Source organism: Sarcophilus harrisii, chromosome 2, assembly GCF_902635505.1.
Source record: "Sarcophilus harrisii chromosome 2, mSarHar1.11, whole genome shotgun sequence".
In the NCBI taxonomy this organism is placed as follows: Eukaryota; Metazoa; Chordata; class Mammalia; order Dasyuromorphia; family Dasyuridae; genus Sarcophilus; species Sarcophilus harrisii.
Genome location: NC_045427.1, coordinates 229872404 through 229886134, shown reverse-complemented (window position 1 = coordinate 229886134; position 13731 = coordinate 229872404). Strand labels below are relative to the sequence as shown.

The 13731-nt window shown below is 37.6% G+C and overlaps 1 pseudogene; it reads right to left on the bottom strand.

Annotated features, from left to right (window-relative positions):
- The window catches only part of LOC100918167, a 49203-nt pseudogene extending 36009 nt beyond the window's left edge, over positions 1–13194 (bottom strand).
- Between the last annotated feature and the right edge of the window lie 537 nt (positions 13195–13731).

Sequence of the window (13731 nt, the reverse complement as noted above, 5' to 3'; positions counted from 1 at the left end):
ATTATCTTTTATTTTATTAATTGTATCCTTAACTGTGGGAAAACTGGGACACTAATACATTATTGGTGGAGTTGTAAACTGATCCAATCATTCTGGAAAACAATATGGAATTAAGCCCAAAGGGCTACCAAACTGTGCATACCCTTTGATCCAACAGTGTCTCTAATGGGCTTGTATCCCAAAGAGATCATAATAAAGAGAAAAGCATCCATATGTGCAAAGAAAGTTTGTAGCAGCCCTTTTTATACTGAGAAGGAACTGGAAATTGAGTAGATGCCCATTAGTTGGTGAATGGTTGGATAAGTTATAGAATATGAATGTTATGGAATATTATTTTTCTATAAGAAATGATGAACAGGACGATTTCAGAAAAATCTGGAGATACTTACATGAACTGATGTTAAGTGAAGTGAGTAGAACCAGGAGATTGTATAATATCATACAATGATCAATTCTAATGGATGTGGATCTTTTTAACAGTGAAGTGATTCAGGCCAGTTCTGAAAATATATATAGGAGAATTGCATATGTTTAACACATATTGGATTACTTGCCATCTAAGGGAAGAGATGGGATCAAGGGAGAGAAAAAATTTGGAACACAAGGTTTTGAAAGGGTGAATTTTGAAAACTGTCTATGCATATGCTTTGAAAATAAAAAGCTTTAAAAAAATGTATCCCTAACACTTGGCCCAGTGCCTGGCACATAGTAAGTGCTTAATAAATGTTGGTTGGATTGGATTGAATTAATGGTACATCGAGGACTCACAAATCATAAGAAAGGGCTGCAGGGCAGAAGAATTTCCAGAGTGAAAAGGCTGCTGGAAAAGAGGTGAAAGAAATCCAGAAAGTGAGGAGTGGAGCTAGCAATGCAATGAGCATGACCAAGGCACATCATGAAATGGTATATAAGAGTACTATAATTTGAGTCAAAGAACCTGGATGTGAAGTCTTGTTGTTTAATATTTGTATGATTTTGATCATCACCTAAACTTTTAGGGCATCTGTTTCTTCACATGTGAAATAAGGAATTACATGATCTTAAAAGTACCTCCTAGCTCTAAAATCTATTTCTATGATCTATGAAACGAACAGGTTAGCCTAAATGACTGTGAAGGTCCCTTTCGATTTTATATCCAATAATTCTATTTTTACCCATATGCCCCTAAAAAAGTAGTTGTCATTTATATCTAAGTACAAAAACCCCCCAAACATTAAAAAACCTTGACTAGGAGAAAATATTGTAGCTAAAGAGTCATAAGAAAATGTAGACTTCTCAAAATATGAGTGGGACAATGAATGTATAGGAGAAATAAGTAGGAGTTAACAAATTTGCCTCTGAATATTGGCAAACTAACATATTCATAGTTGGCAAATAATGTGGGTTGTTTGTCATAGAGGAGGATTGATTGTAGCATTTTTCTTTCAAATCCAAATATTTTAAGAACACTTGAATTTCTCACTTGACAGAAGACTAGAGATCTGGAATGGTTAAGCAGAACTCAAAAATGTTCAGTTATTCAAACAGTCTCTGCCAGATTGCATGTGAATAACTTACATTTATAAAGTACATCAAAAAGCAGAAACTTAGAAGGAAGCACAGAAAGGCACAGATGCTTTGAAAATGATATATAACATCTATAAGATAGATAGTTTTTTATAAAACAGTATGAAATGAAAACTCGTGGTTTTAAATTCATATATATTCACATATACTCTTATGTTGTGCTGTGTATAAAGAAATGTTTTTTGTCTTTTTGTACTTAAATTCAAATGTATTATTTTTTTAATTTTGATAAATAAATAAAATTAAAAGTACAAACATTTTAGAAACATTATCCCATGTAATCTTTATAACATTCCTGAGAGGTGGATACCACAGACATTATTCTCATTTTACAGATGAAAAAAAGGGGAACCTTAGAGAAATGATGTGAATTTACTAGTTACTAAACTAGTCATTGCCAGGAACAGTATTCAAACCTAGTCAAGAATACTCTTAAGTTTAGGACTCTTTTCAATAAACACTTATTAACTACAATACCTTAGGGATGGGCACTAGTTTTAATGAAGATAGAAAACAAAAGGAAAAAACCATAGTACCTGACCTCAAGGAGGTTACATTCTACTATAGGTATTCTATAGGTATTCTTTTTATAAAAAGAGATCAATAAATGCAATTTGAGAGAACATCACAAGTTTTATACAAAAAATAATTACTGAGATGTGCCTGGAAAGAGGTGAAATATTCTATCAAGTTGACATCAGGCAGTTGATTCCAGGCTTGAGAAACAACCTGATGTTTGGATGGAATATCAAGAGTAGGAGAATAGAAGAAGTAATTTCTTGGATGTTCTAGAATCACATCAATGTTTAGGTCAAAAAATCTACACCATGGTCCTAGTCTGTTTATATTATAGATTTTATATTATGACCCAGGGATTTCACAGTAGAATAAAAACTTTTATTCTACTTTTCTAGTAGAATAAAAACTTGGATTAGACCAAACAAGGAAAAAAAAAAGAAAGGGGAGGAAAGGAGAGAGGAGATAGAAGAGGAGAGGAAGGGAGGGAAGACAGGTGAAGGGAGAGGAGAGAGGGGATAGGGAAGAGGAAAGGAAAGGAAGGGAAGGGAGAGGAGGGGAGGGGAGAGAAAAGGAGAGCAAGGGGAAAGAAGGGGAGAGGATGGGAGGGGAAGTAGGAGGGGAGGTCTAGTAAGAACTCACTGTTTATTTTCTGAGAACCAATCTGACTTAATCCCAAAAAAAAAGGCTCATCACAAAAGAAGGGACTAACAGAGCATGACTTTTTTTGGCTGCCTTTGGGATCTCAAATAAGCATAGGATCTTTGAGCCTCAGTTTCCCTATCAATAAAAATCAGAGGATTTGACAAGATAACCTAAGAGATCTCTTCCAACTTTAGATCTGCGGGTCTATGAGCCTAACAAAGCAACTTATTAAGCTGTCCAAATAGATGAAAACATGAATCACTGAAATATGGGAAAACAAACAAAATGCATTGTACATAGAGCCAGGTCATCAGCAACCTTATGAAATATTGAGAGATATGCAACAAGGAACACTTTTAATATTAACTTGTAAATATGTACATGTTTTTATGACATAAAATTCCTCTGTGACATAGAAGTACTTGCCTTGTAATAAATCAAATTGTATATGTTAATAATATAGGATCTCTTTGTCAAAATTACATGTGCTAAAATGGAAGGTCATATCTGTATGTGTTAACAATGCAGACTTAAAAGTTAGACAGTGAGACAAAAGCTGTAACTATAAATTTCAGCACCTGAGGCAAATTCAGTTAAAACAGAAGAAGGGAACATGATTATCCAAAGAGTGATCCTCTCAGCTGTACAAGGCAAGGATAATGGAAGGAAAGGTACAAAAACAAGTATGAAATGACAGGAGAGGAAGTAGCCTATACCCTCTTCTCCAAATATCTGCGGATTCGGGACCCCACTCTTCTTTCAGGATTTGGCTTTCACCTTGTCCCCCATTCAAATCCCCACACAAGTACTAGATGGTGAGAGTTATGAGATGCACACAGTCTCCCAACTACAATGGAAGAGAAGGTCCTACCCTGGGAGAAAGCATACTAGGCAAACCCTAAAAAATGTTGCCACTTAAGACAAAACCCCAGCTGCCTCCTTCCTAGTTACAGTTCTGGGCAAAACCATAACCAGCTTTTCATTAGGTAGGTGCCAAAAGAAAGATGTGTGCAAGTTTCAATATTTCCTGTCTTATAGTTCTTATTACAGAAATTTAATCCTGTGACTAGAGGGGTATTGATCCAGGTTATGCTATACACCTTCTGAATATTAATCATGAAAAAGTGAAATGGGATCTCCTTAAAGAACCTAGATATAACCTAAGGTAAAGAAAGAGTCAGTACAAAGGTTTGTTGGAGTTCTCTGAGGTACCTAATTATCTTCTGATGGGTATTCTGTTTATCGTACATCCTTCTAAGCCCCCTCCTAGATAACAAGCTCTAACAGATCTGGCCCACATGGGAGGGACTTGAGTTGAATAGAATTGAGAAGTGAAGCATTCAGTGTTAAAACCTCACCCCCCAAAAAAATTATAACCATTGTTTTTCCTTGTTAACAATAGCATCTGATGCCTTGTACTTTGTATTTAAAAGACCTATGGTAGGAAAACTCTTAAGATGTTACATCTGTTCCACTTCCTGTATCAGGAGGAGCTCAAAATAAAATGTGAAAATCTGTGACTCTGTACTGTTTGGTGCTGATAATCTTTCCAAAGGACAAACTTCCAACCTTTCCTGGGCCATTCTGGTTTTTATTGTGGCATAAGGTGCCTGAGAAAGGGGAAACATGGACTTCCACAATTTAATTGAAACTGAGAGTTTTATTAGTTTACCCTGAAGTGGTAATAAAAAATGGTCAATAGCAGATGGTTTTTCTCTGCTCTCTGATGGCACCTCTATACCCTGAGGTTAATAACTCACCCATTTTTGTTGACCTATTGACATCATGTCTCTAGTTGCATTTGTTTTCTTAAAAAAAAAGCATTATAAAATGTTCAATATCTTGTTGTTTTTTACTAGTGAAAAATCTCTGCATGATTTCCTTCTACTGAGCCTTTGTTTCTAAACTCTCCCAAACTTCAATGCATCATTGATCTTTCATTTATATAGTCATTTCCTCTCTTCATCGGTGTAGATTTGAACCCATTCCAATAGATTCTAAGTTCTTTGACTACATTTCTTACTACATTTCTCCATTTGCCTTTAAATCCCTAGTTCCTAGTACATACCTAGAACAGAGAAGATGTTTGCACTGAATCATATCAATCAACAAGCATTTATTAAGCAGCTAATGACAAAAAGACAAAAATGAAACAGTTCTTTCCTTCAAGAAACTTACATTCTATCTGAAAAATAACAAATACATATGTATGAAACAAATATAAAAAGTAAGGAAATTTGGAGGTAGTGAAGGGAATGGCATTAGTATCAGTGGGAAATCAGGAAAGGGCTGATATAGAAGGTTGTGCTTCAGCTGAGCTTTGAAGGAAATTAAGGATTCTAAAAAGTAAAAAAGGACTATATTCTAGACTTGGAGGGACACTCTTTTCAAAGACACAGAGATGGGAAATGGAATGTTACATGAATTGCTGCAAGATGGCCAGATTAGTTGAATTAGTGGAAATAATGAGGGTCATAGAAGCATTTTTAAATGCATAGAAGAGAATAATTTTTTCAATGCTTGAAAAAATAATTTGAAAATTAATTGAAAACATAAGGAAAGAAATTTTCAAGTCTTAAATAGAAAAAAATTAAAGGAAACAAGCATAGCTTTAAAAATAACATGGGGAATTTATTATATACTCTCCAAAAAAGAAGGATATACATAATAGAGATCAGCAGTTTCCCATATAAACTTCAATCTATTGTGTATGCTACTTTGTATATATTCTTTCTTGTTGTTGAAGGGAAATTGTTAAATTTAGAATCTTTTAAAAAGTCATATTGAAATTACTTCCAAAATAAATTCCATAACTTTGACCTGACATTCAAGGCCCATGGAAAATATATTCCAAGTGATGATCAAAAAAAAAAAAATTGAACTTATCTCATACTAGCTGGTATTTAGATAGCACTTAAAGGCTTACCAATAGCTTTAATTTTATTATCTCATTTGAGAGGCATTATGGCAGAGTAAAAAGCTTGCTTTAAAGCCAGGAGGGCTTGGGTTCAAGTGCTTACCCTGATACATACAGGTTGAAAGAGCCTGAAAAAGCCACTTTTAGTACCCTAGGCATCTCTCTAAGTGTATAAGTTGCAGAGGCAGAGGGAGTTTCCTTTCATGGGAGTTTCCTATGCCACTGAAATCATAATCCATTCCCCATTCCTGTAACATAAAAAGGTACATAGATACATTACTATTGGACATTAGCCTAAGCATATTTAACATCAAGGAAAGTCATACATGCTTGAATCAGCAGTGGTGATGACCACAAATACAATAAACAAGAAATTAATTCACTGGACATGTAGATTCAATTAGGTGGTTCAGTAAACAGACTGCCAGACTTGGAGTCAGGAAGACTCATCTTCCTGAATTCAAACCCAACCTCAGATATTTCCTAGCTGTGTGATACTGGACAAGTCTTTTTCATACTTAACCCCTGTTTCCTTCAGTTTGCTCATCTATAAAATGAGCTGGAGAAGGAAATGTCAAAGCACTCCAGCATCTTTGCCAAGAAAACTCCCCAGATTCTAAAAAAAAAACAAAAAAGATTCAATCCAGTTCCAAAGCAGAAATTGCCTTTCTTTCTCTTACTAATTTGACAATTTGTGTTGCTGATGGGGAAAAAAAAATTACTAGGTCAGCAAATGATAGACTCTGAATCCTTAATTCACATAAACAAACATTAGCAACGGAATGAGGTCTCTGTTTCACACTGAATAATAATTTCTACTATCTCTCTGATCAATAACAATTGCTTTAGCTACATCAAAATGTCATTATTAAAAAAGAACACTAGACATCATTTCAGGGTCAGGTAAAAGAGCTATTCAACCAAGCAATCTGTCCCTATGGAAAAGTAAATATATGGAAGGTGTTTTGCAAAAATGGCTTCGGTATGCATTCACATTGCTCCTAACTTACAGCTAATAACCAACCCCATCACTAACCCCTCCCTTCAAGGATGGGGAGACAGAGGCTTTTAGATACTATGAGGAAGCAGATGGATTAAATGTCAATTCCCCAGTTACTTGGCCACTTGGTAGCTTCCTATTTAAACAAATCTTTCTTGATAACTAAATGATGAAGTTATTCATCACTTAGGTGAGGGAATTAAAAGAGAGTTTGAAGCTATCACTCTTTCCTTTTTCCTTTCTTTCTCAACCTTTAAAATTTTATATTAGTCCTGGGAAGAATGTTATGGATTATCTAATTCAAATCCTTAATTTTACAAAGGAGCAAACTCAGCTCTTATAAATGGGGATTCTAGGGCCATAGTCTTCCAAGTTAGGACAATCATTCTAAGTAACCTGGGGCATGACCCAAGCACTTTATCAGAAAATCAGAGGTTAGAAAATGGGTCATATCCTCTTCCTGCCCCCCACGATTTCCTATCATGGGATTGCCTCCAACACAACTACACCACCTCCTCAATCCATTATCCTGCCCTTCCTCCCTGCCATCTTTGGCTGTACCTTTCAGGGATGTAACAATCTAATCTCTGGTCAGAAATCAACAGCAGATGTATAGGCTAAATTCCACTGAACCCCCAATATTGGCACACCCTACCCCCCACATATCACCATGGGCTTTGTGGCAGTTATTCCCACACAGCAGGTATAGAGTCTTGTTCTCAATCTCTTTTCATTTGGGGAATGGAGGAGTGAGTCACACATAAAGAAAAGGTAGGAATTTGTATCCCAGATCTAATCACATTTTCTCTCCCTTCAAACCTTCCACCCCTTTTCCAAAATTCCCTGTTACTCATGAAGACACCCAACTTTCCAGTCATCCAGGTTCAAAAGTTTGGTGCCATCTTTGATGTCAAACTCTCCCTCATCCCATAGATCTAATTAGTTGCCAAATCTTGTTGTTTCTGTCTCCACGATGTCCCTGGCTTCTAATCCCTTCTCTTTAATCTCTCAGCTACCTCCCTAGTCTAGTTTGAACCTGGATCCACAACAACAACAAAAAAGTTAGTCTGTATTATAAAAAATAAATAATGGAATAGGTTAAGCTATTAGGCAGGTTTAGAATTTGCTAACCAATCTTCCCTTGCAGTATCTGTAACCTCCTTTTCTCTTCTAAATAGTTTCTAAATACCTTGAACTCATTTTTTCTAGTAGGAGCACTACCCCTTTGCCTGATGCTCTGAATTGATATTGCAGCACTTAGTGTCCTATAAAAATACAAAAATATTTCACAGAATTATGACCCAAAAGAAGGGAAAAGGGAATGAGCATTTTTTTAATTATAGCTTTTTATTGACAAAACATATGCATGGGTAATTTTTCAACATTGACCCTTGCAAAACCTTCTGTTCCAACTTTTCCCCTCCTTCCTCCACCCCCTTCCCTAGATAGCAGGTAGTCCAATATGTGTTAAATATGTTAAAGTATATGTTAAATACAATATATGTATATGCATTATACAATTATCTTGCTGCTTGAGAAAAATCGGATTTAGAAAGAAGGTAAAAATAACCTGAGGAGGAAAACAAAAATGCAAGCAAACAATAACAGAAAGAGTGGAAATGCTCCACTCATTGTAGTTGTAGTCCACACTCATTTCCGATAATTCTTTCGCTGGGTGTAGCTGGCTCTCTTCATTACTGAACAATTGGAACTGATCTGGGTCCTCTCATTGTTGAAGAGAGTCATGTCCATCAGAATTGATCATTGCATAGTCTTGATGTTGCTGTGTATAATGATCTCCTGGTTCTGCTCATTTCACTCAGCGTCAGTTCATGTAAGTCTCTCTAGGTCTCTCTGAAATCATCCTGTTGGTCATTTCTTACAGAACAATAATATTTCATAACATTCATATGCCACAGTTTATTCAGCCATCCTCCAACTGATGGGCATCCATTCATTTTCCAGTTTCTAGCCACCACAAAGAGGGCTGCCTCAAACATTTTTGCACATGTGGATCCCTTTCCCTTCTTTAAGATCAATGAGCATTTATTTAATAGTCATTACATATCAGGTACTGTGCTAAGTGTTTTACAAATATTATTCGATTTTCATGACAACCCTGTTATGTAGGTACTATTATGATCCCCATTTTACAATTGTAATTACAATGAGGAAACTGAGGTCACACAGCTAGTATAACTGATTGACACTGAATTTTAACTTGATTCTTTCTTATCTAAGGACCAAAACTATCCAATGTTCCTAGCTACTCTGTATTTATGATAGTTCTTTAGCAAAGGGCTATGGATTTTCCTCCATAAAAAGCTTCATCTTAGCCAATGCAGACCCAAGCCCTCTTGCCTTGGGTCTGGGCTAAATGGACCTGCTCAGTTGTACACACACTCAGGATTATATTCTAAATGTCCGGGGTCACTGCCTCAGGATAGAACAAACCCTTCCCAATTCCCCCTTGAAAACAAGTGGGGAAATAATCATTGACTCTCATGTCTTTTGACAGGCTGAATCCTATACTTAGAATGCTTTCCCTCATCATTTTTATCTGTTTGAATCCAATGCTCCCTTTAAGGTTCACCTCAGATAACACTTCTTAATCAAATTCTTTCTTGATTTCCTCAGTTGATGTTCTCTCTATAAAATTACTTTATATATACCTCAAATATATAATGCTTATTTTGTGTGTGTTGGGGCGGGGGGAGGGGGGGTGAATTTATCACATATTGACCACTCTCATTAAAATGTAAGCTACTTGAGGGAAGACTTGTTGGTTTTGTCCGTAGATCTCCACCCCAATCAAGTACTAAGGCCCTCAGTACACATATAAGCTCTCTGCATAGTCCTTCATTCATCACCTTTTCAACTTCTGAGTCTAAAGTGACAAACACCAGCCCTGAGACCCTATATTCTCAAGCTTTTAAAGAAATCTAAAAAATAACTGACAGCTATCCCCCTGCCCGGACTCTGATTTCCAAGCTTTATACCATAACTACCCCATCTTCCCTTTTAAGCCTTATCCGCACTACCACAATATCTGACTTTGAGTTTCCTAAGACACATCATCACAGTAAAGTATGTTAAGCACTGGATCAGGAATCAGCACAATCAATATTCTAGTCTTGATTCTTAGCACAAGACAATACCCAGGTTATCCTAGATAAATCAATTAACCTCTCTAATCTGGTTTCCTCACTGTAAAATGGGAATAATAGTTTCCCTATAATTAAACCTAATTGGATTGTTATGTTATTAAATAAGATAGTACATGTGGACACTCTTTGAAAATGGTTAAGTTGCGGTAATAATAACAGATAACATTTCTATAGCTCTTTAATATTTATAAAGTGTTTTATCTTCTCAGAGAAGTAAGTACTATTATGGACATCCCTTTTATAGTTAAGAAAACTGAGGCAGACAGAGATAAGATCACTTACCCAAAGTAACATAGAAAAATAATTATCTGAGACTGGATTTGAATTCAGATCTTCTTGGCCCCAAGTCTATAGTTTCATCCACTGCACCTAAACATCTCTAAGGTGTAGGAAAAATATAGAGCACAAGATGAGAGATAACATAATTTAAAAAAAAAAAAAGATTAGGCCAATTAGATGCTGCAGCACATAGAGCACAGAGCTTGGAACAGGAAGAATCATCTTTCTGAATTCGAATTTTCCTCAGACACTAGCTATTCAACCCAGGTCAAGTCAGTTCACTTGTTTGCTTCAGTTTCCTCATCTATAAAAATGAGCTGGAGAGGGAAATGTCAAACCATTCTAGTATTCTTGCCAAGGAAATACCAAATGGGGTCACAAAGAATGAGACATGATTGAAAAACAACTTAACAAAAAAGGAAAGAGTGTTAGATTTGCTGCTAAGAGGTAAATTATAGTTTAACATGAGGGAAAATGTCTTCATTGTTGGAGATACCAAAATGGAATGAGCTACCTCAAGAGGAAGGACTTACCTTCAGTGGAGACTGTCAAGAAAGGTCCAGATGACCATTTTTAGGGGATGCTACAGAGGATATTCTTTTTCAGGTGAGGGGTTGATGGCCATTAATGTTCTTTATCTATAATTCTAATTCTATAATTGTCTAATTATTTATCATCCTAATTCAGTTCCACTATATCTCTCTTGGGGTATAGCAATTAGAATATTAGTGTTCCAGCTCTGTACACATCACTATTTTGTACCAGGACAAGATTATAATCCTGATAATTAAGATGACTAAAACCATCAGAGCAGCTATATACCACATGGACAATTATTTCCATCATATTGATTGACTGTGGCTTTTATGTTTCATATTCACAGTTCTCATATGATTTTGCTCTTTGGGGTCCTTATACTGCCATTCGTGATTGAATAGGAAGGCGTGTTATTATCTTTCTGGGGGTCTCTATTGTATGGTATAATGGCTAGAAATCCATATTTTACACTTAGTCATTGTCTTGCATAGCTCACAGCTCTCATTAAGTGCATAATTTAAAGGTAGGTAAGTCTTCAATTGTGTCCTATATAACAAGTAGGATTTGTTTTCTATATCCAAAATTGCCTTTGACTTCCCTCATCTCTCTGTCTTTGTAGCCTTTGATGAAGGTCTTAAACAAACCTAAGTTATTTACTAAGAACTATTCAGATTCTATGGATGTATCTAAATTTATTTTTAAAGTCCTTTCTCCAATGTTTCTTGCTGTGGCTTAGTCTCTTTGGTAAGTAGAGCACTTAAAACTTTCATGGACAAACGTATTTGATGTGATACTTGATAAAACTAGTATAAACATATTTAGACTTATTTTAAAGGCCTTTGGAAACTAAGACATGAATTATTCATCAAGGTTACAAAAAAGCTTTGCTCATTATATGATATGACTTTGAAACCTTTGAAATGGTAGGATTCCAAACATTTCATTATTCTTTTCTCTTCCCAAATCAGGTAAATAACAAAGTACCATTTATACACATGAATCTTTTTCTTTGGGGTCTGCTTTCACTTAATGAAAAGTTATGCAATTTTAGCTAGCTCAAATGACAAGTTTATCAATCAATCCATTTTTGCTAAATTCTGGAGGATGAAACAGTCCTACCCCTCAAGGAGTTTTAATTCTAATGGGCGAGACAACGCATACATAAAAAAGGTACATATAAAAGATACAAAAAAGAGGAAAGGTTCTGGATTATTATGCCTTTTCAACCACAGAAGAAATAGAAAAATAACTAAAAGGCAAAAAAAATTTTTAAACAAATTTTAGTGACAGAGTTTTGTCTTTAACTTGCTTTAGTTTGTCCGTCCCCTCCTATTTCCCACTGGTAATTGCCAGTTATACTTAGGGTCTGAAGGGTGACTACCATGGTCATTGTGAAGAAAAATCTAGTATGTGAAATGCAAAGTTGGACAAATGTCCATCTCGGCAATGCCCTTCTACCACCTAGATTCCCACTCCTCCCTCCCCCATCCCTCCAGGCACTTGGTCTTCTGAGTCCCGGAAAGCCCAAGTAGAAAAAAGCCGTAGAAGCCACAGAGGGCTATTTGGACTTTACCTAAGTGCAAAGCCCACTAACCTTTGGGAGAGCTCTCTCAAAGCTGAATATGATATGCGTTAGTTTCAGTCGAGGTCGCTTTGCTGCTGTTGTAAAGGACGTACTTTTAAGGCTATGGCACCAAGGGCACCAGAGGTCCTTTCGGGAGGGCAAAAGTCCTGCAGGAATATTCTTCTGCCGCTCAGAAACTAGCTCTCTCCCTTTGAAACAAGCCTGGATCTGTAAAGCTGGTAGCCCAGAGCAGGAACACAAGGGTCCCCAAAGGCGATGACAACCTTCAAAAGCACAGGGGAAGGGACTTTGCCCGAGGCCATGGGGAGAGGGGAGAGCAGAAGCACGGAGGCAGGGAGGTGGTTCCTGCGCTAGGTCGGGTAAGGGGCGGTGGTGCGGCTCGGAAGCAGACACCGTCCGCCATACTAGGATTAGTGCCTGCAATGTGGGAGTCCCGACACTCGGGGCTCGCGCCTTTCTGCTCCCCGCTGAGCCTCCCCGCAGGGGTTCCAGTTTGAGGTCCACCTCCTTAGGGATTCTTCCTGGACACTGAAGCCCCCGCCGGTCTCTCCCCACCTACTTCTTTTCTTATCTGCGCCCTTTAGAGAGTGCTTGCAGAAAAGGCTTCTCTCAGAAAGGGGCGACTTGAGCAGAATCTTGAAGAAAGCCAGCCCCGCCAGAGGCAGGATTGAGAAAGTAGAAAGGATTCCGGGAAGAAGGGGACAGACAAGGCAAAGGGACGGAGATGGGACGCGGAACACCGGGTGTGAGGAACAGCAAGTAGACCTAGACTTCAAGGATGCAAGAAAACTAAAGCTTTTCCCCTTTTGTCACGGCCAAAGCTCTGCCCCAGGTTTCTGTTCTGAGGCGGACTCACGTTTGGACCTCTAACGGAGCTGACCTTTGCAGATTGGCCACTGGAGTCTTCTGCAGGAAACAAACAGAGCAAGGGTGGTGGGGCTCCTCCCCCGGGGATCAAGTCCGCAGCCACCTCCCCAAACATGACCCTGACCGTTACCTTGACCGAGGCTGTCCTCTAAATTGGGTACTTGACCCTGGACAGGTCCCTAGGTTCCAAAGTCTGAAGAATAGTTGGATAGGCTGTGGAAGAGGAAGTTCTCCCACCATTTTATTTCGTAGATTTGGCAACAAATGTCTCTAAGTGCACGATTCTGTGGGAAAAGTATCCAGGGTAAAAAAGTCCTCTCCCACTCTGCTCCTTCACCCCGGATCACATTAAAAAGCTGGGCTTTCTTAACCAAGGTCAACCCCTCTCCATGCCCTCTTTTCCCATGCTATCCTCTCCAGCACCTTCCCCCTTTATCATTCCCCCTCTTATTCTTTCTTCTTTCACTGTCTAATGGCTGTTTACTCCCCTGCTGCTCACACTCATTTCCCCTTATCCTTAAAAAAATTAAATTAAAAAAAAATACCTTGATCTGTCTATTCATACTTGCAGTATGATGTTCGGCTCTCTTTCCTAGCTAAACTAAACTCCTTGAGAAAGTCATCTGCAATCAAAGTTCATTTCCTTTTCTCT